General features: G+C 51.8%; 8 non-coding genes and 1 pseudogene across 8 annotated transcripts; 2 read left to right on the top strand and 7 right to left on the bottom strand.

The window, feature by feature from the left end:
* Positions 1 to 227: 227 nt before the first annotated feature.
* Positions 228 to 421, bottom strand: LOC140901786 (U2 spliceosomal RNA). The gene has a single exon (XR_012155978.1). It is a non-coding gene; the product is annotated as a U2 spliceosomal RNA (small nuclear RNA).
* Positions 422 to 6574: 6153 nt separating this feature from the next.
* On the top strand, positions 6575 to 6646 carry TRNAQ-CUG (transfer RNA glutamine (anticodon CUG)). The gene has a single exon. It is a non-coding gene; the product is annotated as a tRNA-Gln (tRNA).
* Positions 6647 to 8750: 2104 nt separating this feature from the next.
* Positions 8751 to 8832, bottom strand: TRNAL-CAA (transfer RNA leucine (anticodon CAA)). Its single transcript has one exon. It is a non-coding gene; the product is annotated as a tRNA-Leu (tRNA).
* Positions 8833 to 10702: 1870 nt separating this feature from the next.
* TRNAQ-CUG (transfer RNA glutamine (anticodon CUG)) lies at positions 10703 to 10774 on the bottom strand. Its single transcript has one exon. It is a non-coding gene; the product is annotated as a tRNA-Gln (tRNA).
* Positions 10775 to 16435: 5661 nt separating this feature from the next.
* Positions 16436 to 16517, top strand: TRNAS-AGA (transfer RNA serine (anticodon AGA)). Its single transcript has one exon. It is a non-coding gene; the product is annotated as a tRNA-Ser (tRNA).
* A 1282-nt stretch (positions 16518 to 17799) lies between these two features.
* On the bottom strand, positions 17800 to 17873 carry TRNAN-GUU (transfer RNA asparagine (anticodon GUU)). Its single transcript has one exon. It is a non-coding gene; the product is annotated as a tRNA-Asn (tRNA).
* Positions 17874 to 19429: 1556 nt separating this feature from the next.
* Positions 19430 to 19611, bottom strand: LOC140901781 (U2 spliceosomal RNA). The gene has a single exon (XR_012155972.1). It is a non-coding gene; the product is annotated as a U2 spliceosomal RNA (small nuclear RNA).
* Positions 19612 to 20514: 903 nt separating this feature from the next.
* Positions 20515 to 20721, bottom strand: LOC140901779 (U2 spliceosomal RNA; annotated as a pseudogene).
* Positions 20722 to 22359: 1638 nt separating this feature from the next.
* On the bottom strand, positions 22360 to 22433 carry TRNAN-GUU (transfer RNA asparagine (anticodon GUU)). Its single transcript has one exon. It is a non-coding gene; the product is annotated as a tRNA-Asn (tRNA).
* Positions 22434 to 24042: the final 1609 nt, after the last annotated feature.

Here is a 24042-nt window from a genome sequence, read left to right on the forward strand (position 1 = left end):
ACTCACAGCAGAAAGAAGGATCCCAGCTTCTTAAACAATCCTCTAGCAAAACAAAGAACCTCGATTCGCTAAACACTCCCAAGAAATTGTAACAATAGTTTGTCATAAAGAAAGTAAAGCACTAGAGGGTTCTGATTTTTTTCCAGCCCCTTGAAGAAATCTGCTCTAAAAAAGCCTTGTCACAGTAAAACTCTTTCTGCTTTTCTAACCAGAAGATTCTCCCCAAAAGGAGCTGCACCATTACTAGAGACACTGCAATACCGGGTCAATGAGTGGGGTGGACAAAGCAAGCTCCTAGTCCGTCCCCCTGTTTCAAAAATCAATTTAATAGACAGTCCTCAAATAAAGGACATATCAGCTATTAAACTGATAAGAACAGATTTAATAATTTTATTAAGATGATGTTAAAATAAAAAGGAAACAGTACAGAGTTTAAGCATAGAAGTTTCTGGTTATCAGGGAATAAGGTACAGATTATCAAGGGGTGCGAAATTCGGTGGCGTAAGGAATACATAATCTGCAATCTCCCTGATTGGGGGTAAAAGTGTAACCGGTCAAAGTACAGACATTGAGATATGGGGGTATGTTGTCCATATAATGGCTATGTTCAGGAGTGGAGTATAATGAGGGATACGATCATGGGGATGGATTTACCCTCATTTGGTGGGATTTAATGTTCAGTGAGTTTATGGTTCCAGTTCATATGGTCCAATGGAAAAAGTCTCTCAGGCCCTTTCCCATCATGGATGCACGATGTCGTACCGGCTCACACCTCCTGGTACTGTCGGTGGCCAGTGATGTGTTCGATGTAGATGTCCCTGGACCATCGGATGGTGTCCGAGACCATGAGGTGCCACATGAGCCGTGCGTAGCATCGACCGATCCCACAGGTCTGCTGCACACGGTCTTTGCAGGGGTCCCAAGCGCCCAGGACTCCGACGATCAGGGCGTCCATCTGCACCTCGTAGTCCTTTGCTCTCAGGGTGTCAGCCGGGGGGTGTAAATTTCCAGCTTACGAGCTCGGGGTTTGCGGAAGGCCAGGGTCCTGTTCTCAAAGGAGACCGTGATGTCGACGAGGATGATCTTTTTCTGGGTCTCGTCGGTGACTACCACGTCGGGTCGCAACTGGCTGTCAGTGCTGGGGAAGGCACAGTTCCCGGCGACCTCCCCCAGGCGTGGTGCAATGGCTTTCACTTGGAGGTCCTGGATGGCATTGTGGCGCAGCTGCCAGGCTCTGGAGTGGGGCTTGCAGCTGCACGGGATGCGGAGCAGGGTCTCGTTGGAGTAGCCGCACTTCCTGCAACGTTGTCTCGGTTTCTGTGGCGGACAGCTCCGTTGAGCGGGACGCAGTTGAGCTGGCCGCAGTGGATGAATCGTCAGTTGGCGAAATGGGTGAAGCCGCCCCTGGCGAGGAAGTGGTTGCTGGTGTCCTACTTGCTGGTCAGTTCGAAGGCTTTACCCTGGTCTGGATTATGCTTCAGGGCTTCTATGTACAACGAGTGGATGGCTGCCTTCAGGGTCCTCTCCAGCATGCCCCTGGTGTTCGGGGTGAAGATGGTGTTGTCCTCAGACCTGATCTGCAGCACCAGGACTCCCAGCTCCTGGCGCTTCTCGGACCACTCCCAGCGGCAGCCGATGAGCTTCCCCAGGTGATGCGTGGCATTGTGAGCGCAGGACCACAGTGAAACGATGTTGCGCCCATCCCATCCGAATTTGCCACTCAGGGAACTGCTCAGGAAGCTGGCAATGTCTTGGTTGGAGGGGGCTCTGCCGATCCGCTTCTTTGTTAAATCTTTGTTGGAGGTCATTTGCTGCGATGTTCCTTACCATGGCATTGGGACACATCAGCAGGCGGAAGGCGCGGGTGATCACCGCGATGTCACACAGGTCGCCCATGCGGGGGACATTGGCACTGCCATGCCCGGTGGCGATGTAGACCAGCTCGTTGCTGCCTCTCTGGGGAAGGAACAGCTGCTTCTTCACCAGCTGCCAGACGATCTTGTCTGCCTTGTTGAGGGGTACCTTCGCTATGGCGGATCCCCTTAGGACGAACAAGATGCAGGGGATCAGGAAGGTGTTCAAGGCGTTTATATTCTGCCACGGTACTAGCAGGGAGGCGTCGATATTCAAGGCATAGATACTGGTGGTGTCCTGCAAGATCTCCTGGATGCTGTCCTTGGGTGTCTACCGGACACAGAAACCTGTCGGCGTGCCGAGGTGCCGGTACACCTGCCCCTCTGACAGGGGGATGATGGGCTCGCCCTGGATCTGGAACCCTGTCTTCTGCACCGAGTCTCTTTTGCTGCCGTCGATGTGGAGGGATGCGCATTTCTTTGCATTGAAGCAGAGCCCCATCCAGTCAGCAGCTCGACTGGTGGCATCTAGCATACATTGGAGATTCTCTGGGTCATCCGCGGTCAGGAACAGGTCATCTGCGTAAGCCAGGATGCTCACCCTCTCACCGTGGAGGTTGAAGCCATCTGCACCACTGGAGATCACTCACAGCAACTGCTCCATGGTGAGGTTAAAGATGATGGGGCTGAGGGGACAGCCCTGCTTAACTCCGCTCTGGATCAGGATCTCGGCGGTCTCCCCTTCGACCGAGCGAATGGTGGTGCTGCATCCCTCGTACACCTCTCGGATCACATGGAGGAAGATCTCTGGCATCCCAAACTCCTGAAGCATGGCAAAGATGTGGTGGTGGGGCATGGACCCAAAGTCATTAGCCAGGTCGAGCCATGCTACCATGCACTGCCTCCGCACCCTTCTGGCCGTTTCGATAATGGTTTCGAGGACAAAGTTGTGTTCATAGCAGCCCTCGCAGGACATGAAGCTTTTCTGGGTGCAGCTGATGGCTCCCACGCTTACCGACCACTCCGTGATCCTCGACACCAGGCAGCTGGCATAGAGCTTGTACATCGTGGAGCAGAGGGAGATGAACCTCCAGTTGCTGGGGTCATCCCGCTCACCCTTCTTTCACACCAGAACCGTCATGGCCTTCTTGCAGGAGCTGGGAGTCCAGCAGAATTGCTTGCACTGGTTGAAGAGCATGGGAAGGACCAGGCAGCCGGGATCTCACTTTTTCAGGAGGCTGTAGCGGATGCCGTCTTCCCCAGGAGCTGTGTTTTTTGTTTTTGAGAGTCTGGCCATCACTTCCCTGGGCATAAAGTCAGTTTCCAGGACACCTGCTTCATCGACACGGGGCAGGGGGTGGAGGCACTCTGGGCGCTGAGCGTCATTCTGGGCTGTGCGGTCGAATACATCCTTGAAGTAGCTGTAGAGATGTTCAGATGGGATTGTGCAGTAGGGCGAGGGCCCATTGAGAATCTCCCTCACGGCTTTGGAGCGGTTTGCCCGGTACAGCTTTTGGATCCTTGAAGCCACTGCTGGATCGTAGCGGCGGCTGGCGTCTCTACTTCTGGCTCCCCTGGTGGTGGTGTTCTGGTTTGGAGCAGGCGTTCTGCGGGCAGGCAGGGCGTTCTCCTGGTTGGACCTTCTCCTGGGAGTGGTTTCCGCAGACAGTTCTTGGGTGAGCCTGTCTACGAGGAGGTCGAAGTCGTCAAAGGAAGCTGTCGCTTGTAGCTCCTCGGTCCATGGCAGCCCTCACCATCGGCTGCTGGCCCTCATGTTCCTCGACCACGTCTGGTGCAGGCTGAAAGCCTGCATGGTCAGCCTGCCGTCTATCTCGTGAGTCAGGATTCCCTTCGGTTGGGTCCTGGGGCAGGATCTCTGATGGGATGCTGGCGTTGCTCGTGGTCAGAGAGATGCGGTCCAGCTCGGGGGTTGCTGGGACACCGCTGGTCCTTCTAGGAGTGGCTGCTGTCTGGGCGGTTGCTCCTGGAGTGTGAGATCTGCCGTAGGCAGCGTCCCTCAGAATGGACTCGGGGGCCGTGCTGGACCGTCTGGTGATGAGGGCCCGGTGCTTTCCTGTGGCTGCGGGGCTGGTTCCTCCAGTAACTTCTAGAGCTTGCAGGGCGGTCTGAGGCTAGGCAATTGCTCCTCCGGCGGTTGGAGTTTGCAGGGCGGTCTGAGGGGTGGCTCTGGCTCCCCTGGCTGCTGGAGTTCGCAGGGCGGTCTGAGGAGCGGCGCTGGCTCTTCTGGCGATAGGATCTCGAGCAGCACCTCCATCCCCTTCTCCTGCACCCCCTCCCCCTGCCCCAGTCCAGAGCCTCCACCCAGGACCCAAACTCCATCCCAGAGCCTGCACCACAGACCCCCTCCCCCTCCCAAACTCCCTCCCAGAGCCTGCACCACAGACCCCCTCCCCCTCCCAAACTCCCTTCCAGAGCCTGCACCCCAATCCCCTTCCCCAGACCTGTGCTCCCACCAAAACTCTATACCAGAGCCTTAGGCAGCTAGGGGGCAGATTTTTTTGGGGGGTGGGGTTTTGGGGAGTGGGTTCTGGGCGGCACGAGTGACATTATTGGCCAACTGGGAGACTTTGATGATTGACACTGGCCCTAAGGTACATTGAGTTTGAGACCCTGCTTTAAGGGATTGGAGAAATGCTGGGGAGATGGAAGGGCACAGAGCTGGGGAGCAGTGTGTGCTCCAAGGAAAGTTGTTGTTGTGCTCTGGTGACACGGGGCTGGTGTGGGGATTTTGTAAGCCGTGGTGTTTGTACACAGATAAAGTTTACTAACCCCCGGGCTCAATACTGTTCCTGCTCTGGGCTATACAGGGCAGTCTTTGCTGAGAGTGTAGCTCACTGGTTGAATAGTTGCCTGCAGGGCAATGGGTTCCTAGTTCAAATCCAAGTGCTACCCTTTAAAAACATTTTCGAATGAAAATTGATTTCCAGACCCATCTCCAGTGTTTTCAGGAGTCCGCTGAATGGGGATGCTTGAAATGAATGTAAACACTCAGCATTTGCCTGGCGAATGTAGAAAACCCAGCAGAGCTATCCAGCAGCTGAAATCTGCTCCAGTCCTCGCGTCTCCAAGAGGGACACTCTGTATTTGGGGCATGTGCGACGCCTCTGGGACAATGACAGGTGAAAAAATGCTGGATTCAATGAAAGCTGAGACCACAGGAGGGGAAGGTGAATGGCAGAACCGCACAGGGTCATAACACTCAGACCCGGGGCTTCACTGTCACTACCCCTGTGTTTGCCCTCATTTATATCCTAAGAAACACACCCTTCCCCCTCCCCCACACACTGTTATACCCAACCTTTTCCCCTGGAGCCCACCCCAACCCTGCCCTACCCCTCTCCCACACACATGCCATGGGACACAGCCTCTCCGTGACTCACCCAGGTCAGGACTTACCTTTGCATCCGCCCAACAGGGGAGCAGAGAGCCTGAAGGGCCACAGGAGACAGATAGAGATCGGCCAGAATAGAAAAGCCTTCAATTTGCTTTTTCAGGGTCTCGTTAACCTCACCCAGGAGAAGTTCCAGCATCAGGTGGGCTCAGAGCACCAACCTTCCCCTCAGCAGCAGAAGGTGGGAACCAGCTCGATCAGATAGAAGGAGGCTCCCCACCTATGTTGCTGCCGTCCTGCAGCCTTTCCTATGGATTTGTTTGAGTAATGCAACCCCCGCCAACCCATCCATCCAAGGACTAAAGAGACAAGCCCCTGCATGTGGGCTCCAGTGGTTCAATGGGTTAGTGCACAGGACTTATAAAGCAATGCTGCAGTTGTGAGTTCAAACCCCAGCTGAAGCTCTGGTTTTCTGTAAGCAGATGGCTTCTGCCAATCATTTTCCTCTGCGGAAAATACAATTCCAGCCCTGCAGACACCAAGGTCCCTTCCTTCACCGAGTGCAGGGCAGATTCACACATCTACAAGGCTTCGCTCTCCACCAGCCGCCTGTGTCAGGAGGGGTCAAGCAGAACCCAGAGCGCTGCCCATCCTGTGATTCTTCACCCCCTGACTCCCCTTCGATCTTTGCTCCCCAAATCACTTGTGTGCACACCCTCCTGGCTGTGAGACTCAAACCCTGTCTGACTTCTGTATGTTGGTATGTTTTGTGTCTGTCGTGTTGATGTGCATGTGGGTCCTGGGTGGTTTTTGTGGATGCCTTGCCCAGTTTTGTGTGCGTGTGTGTATGATTTTTGCATGCATATTGGTTTTTGCTTAATATTCTTTTCGTGTGTGGTTTTTGTGTTTTGTTTTTTTTGGTGTGGATTTGTTCTTTGTATGTTTTGAGTGGCTTTCCCTTATGTGTGTATGGCTCTGTGTGTGTGTGTGTGTGTGTGGTTTTTGTTTATGTCTGTGTGGGTCTGTGCAGTGTGGGATTTTCTCTTTCTCTCTGTGTGTTTGTCTCTCTGTTTGTATCTTCATGTGTAAATTCACTGTAACTTTTCAAAATATCCACAGCTTTGCCAATTTTCACCAGGAATTTTTCTCCACCAACCAATTCTCACTTGTTCCCTACCACTTGGTGACCATTGCCTCAGGGCACTGTCACTCTCAGGGTCCTGATTTCCCATTGACCCTTCCCCCTTCTATTGGGACTGGGAACTAGCCAACCAAAAAACCCCACAAAGTTTTAGTAAAGGGCCAACAGTCCCCTTACACAAGCCAGCCCTGTGAGGGTCACTGATGGACATAGAAAGCAGCAGAGGCTGGTCCCATGGTGTAATGGTCAGCACTCAGGACTCTGAATCCTGCAATCTGAGTTCAAATCTCAGTGGGACCTCGTGGTAAATCCCTGGAGCTCAAAGTACTCCTGTCTCTGACTGTGCAAGAGCAAGTTGTTTACCTCCTACTGGGTGACTCGTGGCCACTGGAGCCAGGTCTTTGGGTGGGATGGCTGCAATTGGTAGGGGCCCTAGAACTGGCTACTGATGCCTGCAGTCCTGTGGTTTGACCTGGTGGTTGGGATTCTCGCTGCTTCACCTGATGCCCACAAATTTGGCCCTTGTGCTTGCTGTCACGCTTTTCAACTTTCCCACATGGCGCTTGAAGAAAGGAGTGCCAGGGCCAGAAAGGAGGGAGTAAGAGTCCCAGGATGGAGCCCAGCACACCTCTCCTCCTCTGGGCATCTAGAGCAGAGGTGCCTGGTGCTGACAGCTCCAAGGGAAGGTTTATAAGCCATAGAGCAACTGAGGGCAGGGCAAGAGGAGGGGAGGACCATTCCTATGCATGGCCAGCAGACGGGCATATGACCGCTGGCCGCCAGCCTGCTCCCTGCTGTGCCAAACACCCACTGAAGGCCACCCAGAGACCAGCATGTGAGGCAGCTGCTGTTGCTCTGTGGCCAGCATCAGAAGATGGTAGGAAAGCAGGGCCAGCCCCGCCAGTGGGGCCTCTGACCGTTCCCACTCCAGGTGCTCACTGTTGCAGTGGGACAGGAGATTTTACCCCAAGAGGCTTTCCTCCGCTGGTGAGAAGCAGAGAAACACCCAGCCCCCTAGGCGCTGTTTAGCCCCCTCAGGCACAGGGACAGCCGCCCATTTGGAGGAGGGAAACTGCTCTACACGCTAGCCCGGGCATCTGCCCGTTTACTTTGGCAAGTCAGGAATGGCAAAGGCTAGACTGGACGCACCTGGGGCTCACGCCCTAGCCTTTGTGACGCCCAAACCCAACTCCTTCCCGGGGGTCTAGCTGAAGCCAGAGCATTGGCCTGAGCAGCCAAGAAGAGGATCCAGACCTGAAGAAAGCAAGACTTTCAGAATTAAGGGAAAACTGCACAAGTCCAACCATGAAGGGACTTAACCCTCAATCACCTCATCTGAAGCCATGTGCCTTATCCATTAGGCCACGTGGTCACAGGAGAGAAGCCTCTCCAAACACTTCTTTGGAAAGGTGGACACTGTGTTTCTCAGGTCAGCTACTGAGGGGGGCAGAGGCTCTCTGGGCACGAGAAGTCAAATTCCCAGCGAGACGTGAGACTTAATTGTATGGAGCCAGGTGCAGGACTTTGGCAGGGAGGCTTAGGCATGGGGGATTGGGGTGCAGCAGGTGGGCCGGCTGTCTAGGTGCAAATTTATTGACCCTGAGGTGCAGGAGGGAGGAAGAGGAGGCGGAATCGGCAGTGGGCGTGGAGAAAAAGAGGCCGGGGAGAGGCTCTCAGGAAGCCTGGCCAGCTCAGTCCATAGAGCATCAGGCTCTTAATGGGAGTTCAAGGCCCTGTCCAGGCACTCAGCTCTTGTGTGCTAGGAGCCAAATCATTCCTGGTGGTGTCCAGAGCCATGTGTGGGAAAGGGAGGCTGAGACTTGTGCACCCTGCTCTGTGGCAGGGATCCTGGTAGCTCAGGCTCCGGGAAGTCTTCTGTACTCAGAGGTGCTGACTTTGAGACTTCCTGGGGCTTGCTTGACCTCTGCCCCAAACCCCCACCCTGTCCTATTTCTTCCTCCTGCACACTGGATCACTGGCAGGTGGGAGGTGCTGAAGAGGAGGAGCTTGTGGGCCAGGCTGCTCACAGGTGGGAGGTGCTGTGGGGAGCTGGCTGCCAGTGGGCGCTGAGCAGCTCTTGTTTTGTTTCCGTTGGTGCTGCAGCCCCATAGCACCCATTGAGTCGGCGCCTCTGGCTGCACTGACGGCTCCCTTCACACTCTAGAGAGAGGAACAGAACCAGGGTTATGGCTGATCTATGGGGCAGGGGGCGTTAGGTGAGTGGCAGAGGCTTCAGGTGCTGAGAGTTTGTCTGACGCCTCAGGGACACAGTGTAAGGTGGTGTCCCAGGGATCTCTATGAAAGGAGCAGAACCGGATTTTCTTGGAGTGGGGACAGAATTGAGAGGGTCTCAGGGGTTGTAGAGAGTATTGCCCGGGTTAGAGACTGGCTAAAAGACAGGCCTCGCTGTGAGCAAGATTCAAACCTGCACAGGGGAACCCTTTTGGATTTTGACTCCAATGCCTTCACCACTCGGCCATCGCAGCTGCGAGCACACTAGTGCTTCAATGCCACAGAAACTGGTAAATAATCACAGTGCCCAGGCTTGAAAAGAAAAGGAGGACTTGTGGCACCTTAGGGACTAACAAATTTATTAGAACATAAGCTTTTGTGAGCTACAGCTCACTTCATCGGATGCATGCAATGGAAACAATAGTAGGGAGATTTATGTACACAGAGAACATGAAACAATGGGTGATACCATACACACTGTAAGGAGAGTGATCAGGAAAGGTGAGCTATTACCAGCAGGAGAGCGGGGGGGGGGTACCTTTTGTGGTGATAATCAAGGTGGGCCATTTCCAGCACTTTACAAGAACAGTAGGAGGGGAAATAAACAAGGAGAAATAGTTTTACTTTGTATAATGACACATCCACTCCCAGTCTTTATTCAAGCCTAAGTTAGCTGTATCCAGTTTGCAAATTAATTCCAATTCAGCAGGGTCATAAATATAAAGGGAAGGGTAAACACCTTTAAAATCCCTCCTGGCCAGAGGAAAAACCCTTTCACTTGTAAAGGGTTAAGAAGCTAGGATAACCTCGCTGGCACCTGACCAGAATGACCAATGAGGAGACAAGATACTTTCAAAGCTGGAGGGGCGGGGGAAACAAAGGGTCTGGGTCTGTCTGTGTGATGCTTTTGCCAGGGACAGAACAGGAATGGAGTCTTAGAACTTAGTAAGTAATCTAGCTAGATATGCGTTAGATTCCGATTTCTCTAAATGGCTGAGAAAATAAGTTGTGCTGAATGGAATGGATATTCCTGGTTTTGTGTTTTTTGTAACTTAAGGTTTTGCCAAGAGGGTTTTGAATCTAATTACCCTGTAAGGAATTTACCATCCTGATTTTACAGAGGTGATCCTTTTTTACTTTTTCTTCTATTAAAATTCTTCTTTTAAGAAACTGAATGCTTTTTCATTGTTCTTAAGATTCAAGGGTTTGAGCCTGTGGTCACCTATGCAAATTGGTGAGGATTTTTATCAAACCTTCCCCAGGAAAGGGCAGTTAAGATTTGGGAGGATTTTGGGGAGAAAGACGTTTCCAAACGAACTCTTTCCCAATAACCGGTGTTAGACGTTTGGTGGTGGCAGCGAAAGTCCAAGGGCAAAAGGCAAAATAGTTTATACCTTGGGGAAGTTTTAACCTAAGCTGGTAAAAGTAAGCTTAGGAGGTTTTCATGCAGGTCCCCACATCTGTACCCTAGCATTCAGAGTGGGGAAGGAACCTTGACAAGCGTCAATCTCAATTACAAGCAAGCGAAAGTGTCAACTCAGAGAGAGTATCCAGAGTAGCAGCCGTGTTAGTTTGTATCCGCAAAAAGATCAGGAGGACTTGTGGCACCTTAGAGACTAACCAATTTATTTGAACATAAGCTTTCGTGAGCTACAGCTCACTGAATCGGATGAAGTGAGCTGTAGCTCATGAAAGCTTATGCTCAAATAAATTTGTTAGTCTTTAAGGTGCCACAGGTCCTCCTTTTCTTTTTTCAGAGAGAGTAGTGTCAATTGAGCGGTTTGTGTTGTAAGGTGTCCATGTCAATTACAAAGCATCGCTTAGAGTTAATTAATGGCTTACAAGGTACTTAGAGTCAATTGATGGTTTGCAAGCTTTAACACAGACACTGTCAGCAGCTAAGGAGAGCTGCAAATCAATATTGCAGAATTACAATTATTTCAAATAGGGGAATTACAAATATTATAAACAGAATTACAAATATATAAAATATGCCTACAGCATGGCCCTGGCACTCCTTTCTTCAGGTGCCATGTGGGAAAGAGGAAAAATGTGGCAGCAAGTACAAACTTGCTCTTGTACAGTCAGAGACAGGAGTACTTTGAGCTCCAGGGATTTACCACGAGGTCCCACTGAGATTTGAACTCAGATTGCAGGATTCAGAGTCCTGAGTGCTGACCATTACACCATGGGACCAGTTTCTGTTGCCTTCTCTGGCCATCAGTGACCCTCTCGGGGCTGGCTTGTGTAAGGGGACTGTTGGCCCTTCATTAAAACTTTGTGGGGTTTTTTGGTTGGCTAGTTCCCAGTCCCAATAGAAGGGGGAAGGGTCAATGGGAAATCAGGACCCTGAGAGTGACAGTGCCCTGGGGAAATGGTCACCAAGTGGCAGGGAACAAGTGAGAATTGGTTGATGGAGAAAAATTCCTGGTGAAAATTGGCAAAGCTGTGGATATTTTCATAGAATCATAGAATATCAGGGTTGGAAGGGACCCCAGAAGGTCATCTAGTCCAACCCCCTGCTCGAAGCAGGACCAATTCCCAGTTAAATCATCCCAACCAGGGCTTTGTCAAGCCTGACCTTAAAAACCTCTAAGGAAGGAGATTCTACCACCTCCCTAGGTAACGCATTCCAGCGTTTCACCACCCTCTTAGTGAAAAAGTTTTTCCTAATATCCAATCTAAACCTCCCCCACTGCAACTTGAGACCATTACTCCTCGTTCTGTCATCTGCTACCATTGAGAACAGTCTAGAGCCATCCTCTTTGGAACCCCCTTTCAGGTAGTTGAAAGCAGCTATCAAATCCCCCCTCATTCTTCTCTTCTGCAGGCTAAACAATCCCAGCTCCCTCAGCCTCTCCTCATAAGTCATGTGTTCTAGACCACTATTCGTTTTTGTTGCCCTTCGCTGGACTCTCTCCAATTTATCCACATCCTTCTTGTAGTGTGGGGCCCAAAACTGGACACAGTACTCCAGATGAGGCCTCAGCAATTCCAAATAGAGGGGAACGATCACGTCCCTCGATCTGCTCGCTATGCCTCTACTTATACATCCCAAAATGCCATTGGCCTTCTTGGCAACAAGGGCACACTGCTGACTCATATCCAGCTTCTCGTCCACTGTCACCCCTAGGTCCTTTTCCGCAGAACTGCTGCCTAGCCATTCGGTCCCTAGTCTGTAGCTGTGCATTGGGTTCTTCCGTCCTAAGTGCAGGACCCTGCACTTATCCTTATTGAACCTCATCAGATTTCTTTTGGCCCAATCCTCCAATTTGTCTAGGTCCTTCTGTATCCTATCCCTCCCCTCCAGCATATCTACCACTCCTCCCAGTTTAGTATCATCCACAAATTTGCTGAGAGTGCAATCCACACCATCCTCCAGATCATTTATGAAGATATTGAACAAAACCGGCCCCAGGACTGACCCTTGGGGCACTCCATTTGATACCGGCTGCCAACTAGACATGGAGCCATTGATCACTACCCGTTGAGCCCGACAATCTAGCCAGCTTTCTACCCACCTTATAGTGCATTCATCCAGCCCATACTTCCTTAACTTGCTGACAAGAATACTGTGGGAGACCGTGTCAAAAGCTTTGCTAAAGTCAAGAAACAATACATCCACTGCTTTCCCTTCATCCACAGAACCAGTAATCTCATCATAGAAGGCGATTAGATTAGTCAGGCATGACCTTCCCTTGGTGAATCCATGCTGGCTGTTCCTGATCACTTTCCTCTCATGCAAGTGCTTCAGGATTGATTCTTTGAGGACCTGCTCCATGATTTTTCCAGGGACTGAGGTGAGGCTGACTGGCCTGTAGTTCCCTGGATCCTCCTTCTTCCCTTTTTTAAAGATTGGCACTACATTAGCCTTTTTCAAGTCATCTGGGACTTCCCCCGTTCGCCACGAGTTTTCAAAGATAATGGCCAATGGCTCTGCAATCACAGCTGCCAATTCCTTCAGCACTCTCGGATGCAACTCGTCCGGCCCCATGGACTTGTGCACGTCCAGCTTTTCTAAATAGTCCCTAACCACCTCTATCTCCACAGAGGGCTGGCCATCTCTTCCCCATTTTGTGATGCCCAGCGCAGCAGTCTGGGAGCTGACCTTGTTAGTGAAAACAGAGGCAAAAAAAGCATTGAGTACATTAGCTTTTTCCACATCCTCTGTCACTAGGTTGCCTCCCTCATTCAGGAAGGGGCCCACACTTTCCTTGGCTTTCTTCTTGTTGCCAACATACCTGAAGAAACCCTTCTTCTTTTGAAAAGTTACAGTGAATTTACACATGAAGATACAAACAGAGAGACAAACACACAGAGAGAAAGAGAAAATCACACACTGCACAGGCCCATACAGGTATAAACAAAAACCACACACACAGGCAGTGTTTGAGTCTCATAGCCAAGAGGGTGTTCCCAAAGGTGGTTTGGGGAGCAAAGATTGAGCAGGAGTCAGGGGGTGAAGAATCACAGGATGGGCAGAGCTCTGGGCTCGGCTTGAACCCTCCCAACACAGGCGGCTGATGAAGAGCAGAGCCTTGTAGATGTGTGAAATCCACCCTGAACTGGGTAAAGGGAGGGACCTCGGTGTCTTCTGAGCTGGGATTGTATTTTCCACAGGGCAAAATGATTGGCAGAAGCCATTTACTTAAAGAAAACCAGCGCTCCAGGTGAGGTTTGAATTCACAACCTCAGCACTATTCCAGACAGGACTGCTCTATAAGTGCTATGTGCTAACCCATTGCACCAGTGGAACCCCTAGTTAGGGGCTTGTCTCCTTGTTCCATGGATGTATGTATGGATGAGGGGGTTGCATTAGCTAAAACAAATCCATATTAAATGCTGCAGGAGGGTAGCAACAGAGGTGGGGAGCCTCCTTCCCATGTGATTGAGCTGTTTCCCCACTTCCGCTGCTGAGGGGAAGGTTGGTGCTTTGAGCCACCCGGTGCTGGAACTTCTCCTGGGTGAGGTTAACGAGACTCTGAAGAAGGGAAGGGAAGTCTTTTGTATCTGTAGTCTCATTGGTCCCCTGTTGGGGCGATGCAGAGGCAAGTCCCGACCTGGGTCAGTCACGGAGAGGCTGTGTCCCATGGCATGTGTGTGGGAGAGGGGTAGGGCAGGGTTGGGGTGGGTTCCAGGGGAAAAGGTGGGTGTGACAGAGTGTGTGGGAGGGGGAAGGGTGTGTTTCTTAGGATATAAATGAGGGCAAACACAGGGGTAGTGACAGTGAAGCCCCAGGTCTGAGTGTTATGACCCTGTGTGGTGCTGCCATTCACCTTCCCCTCCTGTGGTCTCAGCTTTCATTGGAATCCAGCATTTTTCACCTGTCATCATCCCAGAGGTGTCGCACATGCCCCAAATACAGAGTGTCCCTCTTGGAGACGCGAGGACTGGAGCGGATTTCAGCTGCTGGACAGCTCTGCTGGGTTTTCTACATTTGCCAGGCAAATGCTGAGTGTTTACGTTCATTTCAAGCATCCCCATTTAGAAAACTCCTGAACACACTGGAGATGGGTCTGGAAATTGATTTTCATTTGAAAAAGTTTTTAAAGGGAAGCGCTTGGATTTGAACTAGGAACCCATTGCCCTGCTAGCAAATATTCAACCAGTGAGCTACACTCTCAACAAAGGACTCCTTGAGCAAGAACAGTTTTGTAAGTGAATTTTATCTCTACACAAACACCACAGCTAACAAAATCACCACACCCGCTCTGTGTCACCAGAGCACAACAACAACTTTCCTTGGAGCACACACTGCTCCCCAGCTCTGTGCCCTTCCATCTCCCCAGCATTGCTCCAATCCCTTAAAGCAGGGTCTCAAATTCACTTTACCTTAGGGCCAGTGTCAATCCTCAAATTCTCCCAGTGGGCCAATTATGTCACTCATGCCGCCCAGAACCTGCTCCCCAAAACTCCACCCTCCAAGAACTCTGCCCTCCACCTGCCTAAGCTCTGGGAGGGAGTTTGTGTGGGAGAAGAGGTCTGGGGAAGGGGATTGGGGTGCAGGCTCTGGGAGGGAGTTTGGGTGCAGAAGGGGTGAGAGGCTGGGCTCTGGGAGGGAGTTTGGGAGGGGGAGGGGGTCTGTGGTGCAGGCTCTGGGATGGAGTTTGGGTCCTGGGTGGAGGCTCTGGACTGGGGCAGGGGTAGGGGGTGCAGGAGAAGGGGATGGGGGTGCAGGCTCTGGGAGGGAGTTTGGCGGTGGGAGGGGTTTATGTGGGGCGGGGATGCAGGCTCTGGGAGGGGGTCGGAGGTCCAGTGTTTACCTGGGGCTCCAAGGTGGGGGGGACCTCCGCGCCCTGCTGCCCCCAGGCACCACCCCCACAGCGTACCATTGGCCTCATGGGTGTTTGGGGCAGGGGCAGCACACGCAGGGAGGGGCCGGCAGCCACTGGAGCGAGCAGGAAGACACTGCTCAGCTCCGCTGTGCTTTCAGGGCCCCTGAACTGGCAGGGGGGAGCATCTTGGGGCAGCAGGTGGGGACGAGGGAGAGAACTGGCCCCAAAACTGCTGGAGCCCTGCGGCCCACATTGGGAGGCTCGCGAGCCGCAAATGGCCCGGAGGCTGGGAGTTTGAGACCCCGGATATAATTGCTTCGGCCTTGTAGTTCACAACGTCCAAAAGTAAACATCTCTCCAAATCCAAGGGAGTGGAAATCAGTCAATGTCCCACGTGAAAGCACCATGTTGTGGGTTCAAGCTAGCCCCATCGTGTGGCCATCACCTTTCCCTCCTCTCCCTTAAAAGTTTTGGTATTTTGCACAGAAACTTTCTTCCCTCAGGAGAGACCTGGGAATCAGGGCTGCCAGCCAGACAAACACCTTTAAGACGAGGTCCCTCTCCCGGTCAAAAAATGATCTCCCACCTTCAGTTCAGTGACAGCCTGAAGTGTTCCTTATCCCGCCAGAGCTGGCAGTAGGGCCAGATATAAAGAGTGAAACACGACACATCATAGCTATGCCCACAGTGACTGCAAAATCTTTTTATATATTTCTTATTACCTCAGTGTATTGTTTTCTCTGGAGTCTAGACCTTGACTGTCCCTTCTCCAAGAAATTTGGACCTTGATAAAAAGAATCAACTATCCCTAGTTAAGGCCATGGACTTGACACCCATCGGGGTGTCCTACACAGGTACCAGTATTAACAGCAATGGCTCCCTTTTAGCCATAGTTTTTCCTCAGAGTAATAAATTGAAACAAACCCCTGTTAAATAATTTCTCAGCCCGAGCCCTTCACCTACAGTCCGTAGGGCATTGGGCCACCATGTGGATGTTTCATTTCCCACCTCCATTTCACACAGAGACACAATTTCCTTTGCACAGATCCATGAACAGCAAAACCTCCCTGTGTCTCTTGTCTGAGCCAGGGCACTCAATACCAGTGAACCCTTCTCTCCTGCAATGGCAATGGTCAGAGAGAGGGAAGTGGTCACCTGCGTCCCTGTCGGGGAGACATTGGCTCGGCTCTTTCTTTATGCTGCTCTTGTTAGTCCATGAAACATCAAGGATGGAATGCAAGGCTGAGTTCACGCACCAACCCCCTGAAAAGTTTCCATGCCCCAGAGAAAACCCGACCCCTGCTATTGGAATGATGTGCTGGAGATTTGAATAGGAAAGGGACTGTCTGCTTGTCAACGTGGGGAATGAACAATGATCTACAGCAATGTCGTTAACACAAACACACTCTCATCGAGCTCCAGCCGGAAGGGGAATGGGCAGGAATTCTTGCTGTTCAGCCATGGACACACTTACACTAATGCACAGCCTTGAGTGTGCTGGGGAAGCTGGTCTGAGCAAACAATTTGAAGTGACAATTCTGGGAGAACTGAATCATAGTGCAGTGGAGCAACTGTACATCCAGTAGTTGTGGCCGAGTGGTTAAGGCGATGGACTAGAAATCCATTGGGGTCGCCCCGCGCAGGTTCAAATCCTGCCAACTACGGAAGCACTGGGCTGTTATTATTACTGTAGTCTTAGTGTCTGAGCATCCACAGTGTGAACTGGAGCCAGATCTGGTCTCTTTGGCTGTCTACACTTAAAATGTTGCTGTGACACTTCTCTAGCACCTTGGGTAGACAGTCACTACACTGACTGGAGGGGTTTTCCCATCCCTGTAATAGTTACATTGACGGAACAATTTTTCCTTCTATTTAGCTCTATCTAACCAGGGCTCAGGTCAGCTTAACTCTATTGGTTTGGGGGTGTGGATTTTTCACACCCTGAGACACGTAGCTCTGCCAGTTAAGTGACCAGCGTACACCAGCCCTTAGATCCCTCTGAGTATTGCAGTGCATTCACTGAACTGTGAGAGGAAAACATCAGCTCACAAACACGGAGACTGAATTCCCCACAGTTAATCTCTCTGCACTTTTGAGAAAGTCACAGAATTGAATTCATTCCTGCTAGGACAGAGAAAAAATAAGTGACACTAAATTTTTGGCTTGATTAAATAAAGTTAATGGTTTAATTACTACAGTAAAAATAAGTACTGATTCCTCCAAATAACACCATTACTTGAAATAGAAACAGAGAGAAAATTTGTCAGTGATGACTAATTTAACAAATGATCTTCCCATTATTAATTTATACTGTGCCCCCACTGCAGGTCTGTGCCCCTCCAGTGTAACTGCTCTGCATCTGCCTTCCAAAGAACTGGCCTGACTCACTTCTCAGCAGCAAACGAGTCAATTCCACGTCCCCTCCCCAGAAAAATCAGCCTGGAGCTAATGGCAGCACTGGTGGGGGAGGTGAGGTTCCCTTTAGTTCCCAGCGAGGCATGAGGGAACCGAGCGCGTCTCTAGAAGAACTTTTGGAGCTGACCTGGGGAAAGCGCCAGGCTGCGGCCGGGACTCAGGCTGGGGCAGCATGGCCGCGCTTCCCTGGTGAGCCATGAGACACGCCAAGGGCTGTGTGCAGCCAACCGGGAAGTGCGAGGGAGGCGTCTTCGAGCTGGCGCGTCTCGTCCGTTTCTCCCTTGCTGCTTGGCAGAAGCGGGAAGGGAGCGAAACGTGCCCGGCTGAAGGTTTTGCTCTTGGCCTTGAGGATTAAGCCCGAGCCCCCGGCATGGCTGCTGGGAGATGGGTTTCTGACTCGCACCCAGCGCACTCTGCGGGCCACCAGCTGAACCCCCTGAGGCCAAGAGAGTCGGGTTTGAGGTGGCAAAAAGGGGCCTTTGAGGCGCCCAGCACATCTTGAGGAGCAAGGAAATAGCAGGAGGTTACCAGCGTCCCTGGGTGGGCTCGAACCACCATCCTCTCGGTTAACAGCCGAACGCGCTGACCCATTGCGCCACAGAGACACCTAGAGACCTGGCTGCTGTTACCAAGGCTGTGCAGCCTGCAGATCTCCTGCCCACGCTAGAGCTTGCAAGGCGCTAGTCCGGACAGGACCGGATTCACCGTGGCACCAATGGCTCCACCGTGCCAGGCCCAAGCTCAGACGGGCCCATAACACTCGCTTCCTCCCCTCTCGCAGCGCTGCCGAAGTGGAGCCTCGGAGCAGCAGGGATCCAGCCTGGGAGCCGAGAGCCCACGGGGCCCTGGGAGCTGTAGTTCCTTGGCCAGCTCCCTGCCGAGAGAGCCAGCCCTGAAGCAGGGAAGGAACTACATTTCCCAGCATTCCCTTGGCCACTATCCACAGGAAAGGGAGTGGGGGGAGTGGGGAAGCTGAGACCCCATGCGCTGCAGCTTGCTGTGAATGGGGAGCTGGCTGCTCGAAGGGGGTGGCGCTGTGAATGGGGAACAAGTCCTCCTGCTAGCGAGGACCTGGGTGGTGTTCCCCGCGGCAGCAGGTACCTTCTCGATCACAGCACCCCATTGCACTGGTCTGGCGACGGGGGCAGGCTTCCTGGTGGCAGCCTGCACAATCACTGTTCTTTGTTGAGGCTCAGGAGCGGTGGGCCGGCAAGCAGCAGGAGGGCTGGGAGCCGGGGCAGGAGACTGTGTTGTTCCCTTGAGGCGTTTCCTGCAGGCGGCTTGGTGCATCTTGCATTGCTTCTGCATCTCGAAGGGCAGGCTGCAGAGGGCACAGCTGAAGGTGACCAGCTTGCTGTGGCATCTCTTCAGGTGCCTGGTGACGCCACCGAGGAGGTGGAAGCTTCGGGGAGGAGAGCAGATGGGGCAGATGAGCACGTCCGCAGCGAGGGGGTACTGCAGGTAGATGGTGTCCTCATTACCTTGCAGCAGGGGGGTTCCAGCAGCATCAGCGGCATCGCTGGCTGGTTCATCCTGATGTGGGCGGGTGGGGTCGAGAGGTCCGGCTGGGCGGGCATCCGGCAGGGACCTGGGGTCTCTCTGGGTGGTTTCAGAGGCTGGGCAGGCATCTGGCGAGGCGCTGGTGACCCTCCGGGTGGTCTCTGGAGAGATGCTGGTCCCGTCTATGGAGATTCCTCTCTGACGGTGTGCAGAGCAGAGAAAGCACCACCAGTGTCAGGGACCTGGGCATCTGCGGGGGTGGGAGATGGTGGCCTGAGAGCCTCTTGCAGTGGCAGAGTGGGGTGGGCTCTCCATTGGTGGCTGGTGTTGCTGGAGAGCGGGAGGGCTCTCGGTCGGCAGCTGCTGTAAGGCGGGGGGACTTACCCTCGGCGGCTAGTGCTGCTGGGGAGCAGGGGGGATGTTCCTTCTGGTTGTGATGTCCTGACAGGCCGGCCTCAGGATGCAGGATCTTTCTGGAACAGCATGTCGGAGGGGGTCCTTCGAGCAGCCACCGATCTTCCCCTTCGTGCTGCTGGTCTGTAATGTCCTGGAGGCACCGAGGACCTTCTTTGTAGTCATTGTCCGAGAAGCCTTCTGTGGAGCAGCAGCACCAGCGGTGGGGTTGGTACACGGTGCAGCTGGGGATGTCTCAGGAGCAGAGAAAGGATTTCCTGCCAAGGTAGCCGCGGCAGAATACACCTTCAAAGCAGGATCGATTTTTTCAAAAATAGCAGCTGGAGAATCCATCTTCAGTGCAGGTGTTGCAAGTGTTCATAAAAATTGATTAAACTGATAAAAACAGATACTCCACTTGATCTGAGCTCCAAGGAGCCGAGAAGCAAAGCCGACACTCTGTGACGCACGCACACCCCTGCCCCACCGCTTTCTACCTCACCGTGACCAACTCCCAGACACGCAGGAAACACCATAAGTAGGTAACTCTACGTGAGGATCACTTCCCCGAAATGACGCCAGTGGAAGAATTCAAAGCAAGAACCCTAAATGCACCATTCTGTTCAAAGACAGTTCCCTGTACACTCCTAATTTGCACAAACCCACCCACTGACCTGTTACTAGCCATCTTTCCCTGTTAACTCTTACAGCAAAACAGAGCAAAGAAAGCCTATGCAAGTGCTATACTGCAGCCCCAATGCTCTTTTCTGCTCCTTCCCACAGAACTCTCTCAAACATGCAGTCAGTAAAATCAAATCAGTTCCTTGCCATTGGAGGGCCTCAGGCATGGGTGCACCTCAGTTCCTCTGAGGTGATCAGCTGGTTCCTTCTGGCCTTAAACGCTAGGAATCGGACTCAAAGGGCCACAACCTTCCTCCTCTTCTGCTCCTAGGAACTATCCCTCATCTGGGCGAAAGATTTACCGAAACTGTTTCTTAAGTTAAAACTGTGTCGTTTTCCCAACGGGAAAGGGATGGGAAATTTCTCTTCTGTGGGGAGACGAGGGAAAGAAGAGAAACCATACAATCAGTTCTGGAACGTGTACTAAGGAGAGCGGTTGAAGAACCTCCTCAGAATAGACTTAGAAATCCGCTGTTGAACTGAACTACAAACAATGACAAAGGAAAATCTGCAAGAGCAGCCTTTCAACGGAGAGGCCTAATAATAAGATGTTACTAATAACTAACCAAAGGGTTAGAAATAACTCAAACCATACTCTTCGTACAAACCAAATGTTGATATGGACAACACTACATTTCTTTGCTGCTCTTCAACCATGATATTCTCCCCATACAGAGGTCCACTGTTCCTGGAGGTTCAGTATTGCAATAACAGGGTGATGTGTGCAGTGGATGGAGCCAGTTGTTATTCCATCTCCCGGTTCCAAAAATCAGTTGAACAGATAGACCTCAGATAGAGGAAGTCTCAGTTATTAAAATGATAGGAACAGATTTAACATTTGTATTCAAGCTAGTCCTCTGCATATAATGCTTAAATTATCCAAAAATAGCACATTTGGTTTAAAAAGTCATAAAAGGCACATCACCCATGATCTGATACTTGGTGAAATCTAAGTATAGAACACCCAAGCAATTTGGGGATTGTGACCTGCTCCTTCACAGTCTGCCCTGAGGTTGGCACTCACAGTTACGAGCTGCTCCAGATGGCTCCAGCCCTCTCATGGATCAGTAACTGGTTAGCAGATAGGAAACAAAGGGTAGGAAGAAATAGTCAGTTTTTACAATGGAAAAGGGTAAATAGCAGCTCTAGGCAGCACTTTATACCACCTGGCAGATACCCTGCAATTACCCAGCACTGCCATCCCCAAACCCTCGCCCTCTCCCCCACGGTTTGACAGTAGATTGGATTTCTTTTGCACTGCCCCCAAGTGGCCCGGAACTGGGTGAGGCGGGTATCCTTCTTATGGGGATTGCAGTAGCACAACCGGGTCCCACACAGGGATCAGGGCCCTGTTCTGCGAGTGCTGGATGCACGACACAACTGAGGGGCAGCTGCCTTGTAGGAGCTACTGGGGGAAGATGGGAGCTGGGCACTGGGGGAGGTGCAGCTGGGGCTTGCACCACCAGGGAAGGCTGTTCCAGCAGCCAGAGGCAGTGGAGGTTGTGGGGAGGAGATTCTCCTGCCCTTCAGCCCCTCCTGGGGCGAAAAGCAGAGCCCGACCCTTTGGTATTTGCCCTAATTAGCCCCGTACCAAAGGGGCACCACAGATCCCTGGATTATCCAGATCTATCAAACCTAAACCAATCGTGCAGGATCAACGGGGAAATAGCACTGGATGGGTTACCTAGGAAGGTGGTGGAATCACCTTCATTAGAGGATTTTAAGGTCAGGTTTGACAAAGCCCTGGCTGGGATGAATTAGTTGGGGATTGGTCCTGCTTTGAGCAGGGGGTTGGTCTACATGACTTCCTGAGATCCCTTCCAGCCCTAATATTCTATGATTTTATGTTAGTTTGAATGTTCCCAGGCAAGCTCAGATGTGGATTGGCATCTCCCAAAGTCCATTGTCTGTTAAGTCTTTCTTGACTGGGCACTTACTGAGAATAGTCCTTTCTCAAGAAGCTGACCAGATGCATCAATGAGGCAACTTGGAATCAAATGCATTTGAGATACAAGTACATACCCATATTCATAACTTCAAATACAAAAATGGTACACACTTACAGCTAGCATAATTATAACCAGCAAATCATAACCTTGTCATGGACACCTCACATGCCAACCTTTGTACAATATTTACTGCAAATATATAACGGTGGTGGCAACAATGATCTATTTGGTCTCAGTTCATATTAATAACGTCACAGCAGCCTACAGGGAAGTGGGAGGGAGGCGTCTTCGAGCTGGCACGTCTCGTCCGTTTCTCCCTTGCTGCTTGGCAGAAGCGGGAAGGGAGCGAAACGTGCCCGGCTGAAGGTTTTGCACTTGGCCTTGAGGATTAAGCCCGAGCCCCCGGCATGGCTGCTGGGAGATGGGTTTCTGACTCGCACCCAGCGCACTCTGCGGGCCACCAGCTGAACCCCCTGAGGCCAAGAGAGTCGGGTTTGAGGTGGCAAAAAGGGGCCTTTGAGGCTCCCAGCACATCTTGAGGAGCAAGGAAATAGCAGGAGGTTACCAGCGTCCCTGGGTGGGCTCGAACCACCATCCTCTCGGTTAACAGCCGAACGCGCTGACCCATTGCGCCACAGAGACACCTAGAGACCTGGCTGCTGTTACCAAGGCTGTGCAGCCTGCAGATCTCCTGCCCACGCTAGAGCTTGCAAGGCGCTAGTCCGGACAGGACCGGATTCACCGTGGCACCAATGGCTCCACCGTGCCAGGCCCAAGCTCAGACGGGCCCATAACACTCGCTTCCTCCCCTCTCGCAGCGCTGCCGAAGTGGAGCCTCGGAGCAGCAGGGATCCAGCCTGGGAGCCGAGAGCCCACGGGGCCCTGGGAGCTGTAGTTCCTTGGCCAGCTCCCTGCCGAGAGAGCCAGCCCTGGAGCAGGGAAGGAACTACATTTCCCAGCATTCCCTTGGCCACTATCCACAGGAAAGGGAGTGGGGGGAGTGGGGAAGCTGAGACCCCATGCGCTGCAGCTTGCTGTGAATGGGGAGCTGGCTGCTCGAAGGGGGTGGCGCTGTGAATGGGGAACAAGTGTGCCCAAGGAGTAGAAGGCTTTGGTCCGGATGTCACCCTCAAAGATTTCCCCAGGCTGGACGAGGGATGCTGGTGTGACCTCGCCTGGCAGCCCCCAAAGGAGGAACTGGGTGGACTGAATGGACAGTGCCCCTCTCTGTCTGAAGCCTAGCAAGGGAGGTCTGTGGATCCCACAAGAAGTTAAAATGAAAAGTAGGGGAGGGGAGGATTTACTCGAGGACCTGGGCAGCTGTAGATACAGTACCAGGCCCATAGGAGGATTTCCATTCTGAGCCAGGGAAGCAGAAATTGGCTTTTCCTTTCTTGATTTATCCAATATTCAGAAAGGGAATCGAGCACCTGCCTTCCACATTTGAACATTCTCAAAACTCAGGAGTTCTCAAGCTCAATTTGGGCTGCTTGTTACTTCATTTCTCCCCAATCAAATATGCTGATCTACTGAAACGTGCTGTGGAAAAAGTAGGATAAAATTGAGCAACAAATGCTGGCATCTCCCCCGTGCTAACTCGGACTGGAATTGCTATTTTCAACAGCCATTGTCATTTCTTTTAGTGTTGATTGTTGAAAGGGAAGACAGTAATATTGCCCTGGCAAATTCCCCACAGAAACAAAGAGTGGAACAAAAGACTAACAAAAGCACCTCCCTTTTCCTCATTTATGTAGGACAGTCTTACGATATGGATCCAGATATCCTCCAATCACACAAGCTGAAAATTGTTCCACTTTACCGCAGTTCTGTAACCGTGCAGGGACCAGTCCCGTCTGTGTTCTGTGCACATCCAAAATTCCTCCTGAATTCAGAAGGGCCTTGCTTTTGTGACCATACTACCTGATATTTTCAGCCCTTGTAAGGTTCTTAAAAGAAGAATTTTAATGAAAGAAAAGGTAAAAGAATCACCTCTGTAAAATCAGGATGGTAAATGCCTTACAGGGTAATCAGATTCAAAACATAGGGAATCCCTCTAGGCAAAACCTTAAGTTACAAAAAGACACAAAAACAGGAATATACATTCCATTCAGCACATCTTATTTCACCAGCCATTAAACAAAAGGAAATCTAACGCAGTTCTAGCTCGATTACTTAGTAACTAACGGTTGTAAGGCTGCATTCCTGATCTGTTCCCGGCAAAAGCATCACAGACACAGACAGACCCTTTGTT

The sequence above is a fragment of the Lepidochelys kempii genome, chromosome 22 (genome assembly GCF_965140285.1).
Source record: "Lepidochelys kempii isolate rLepKem1 chromosome 22, rLepKem1.hap1, whole genome shotgun sequence".
In the NCBI taxonomy this organism is placed as follows: domain Eukaryota; kingdom Metazoa; phylum Chordata; order Testudines; family Cheloniidae; genus Lepidochelys; species Lepidochelys kempii.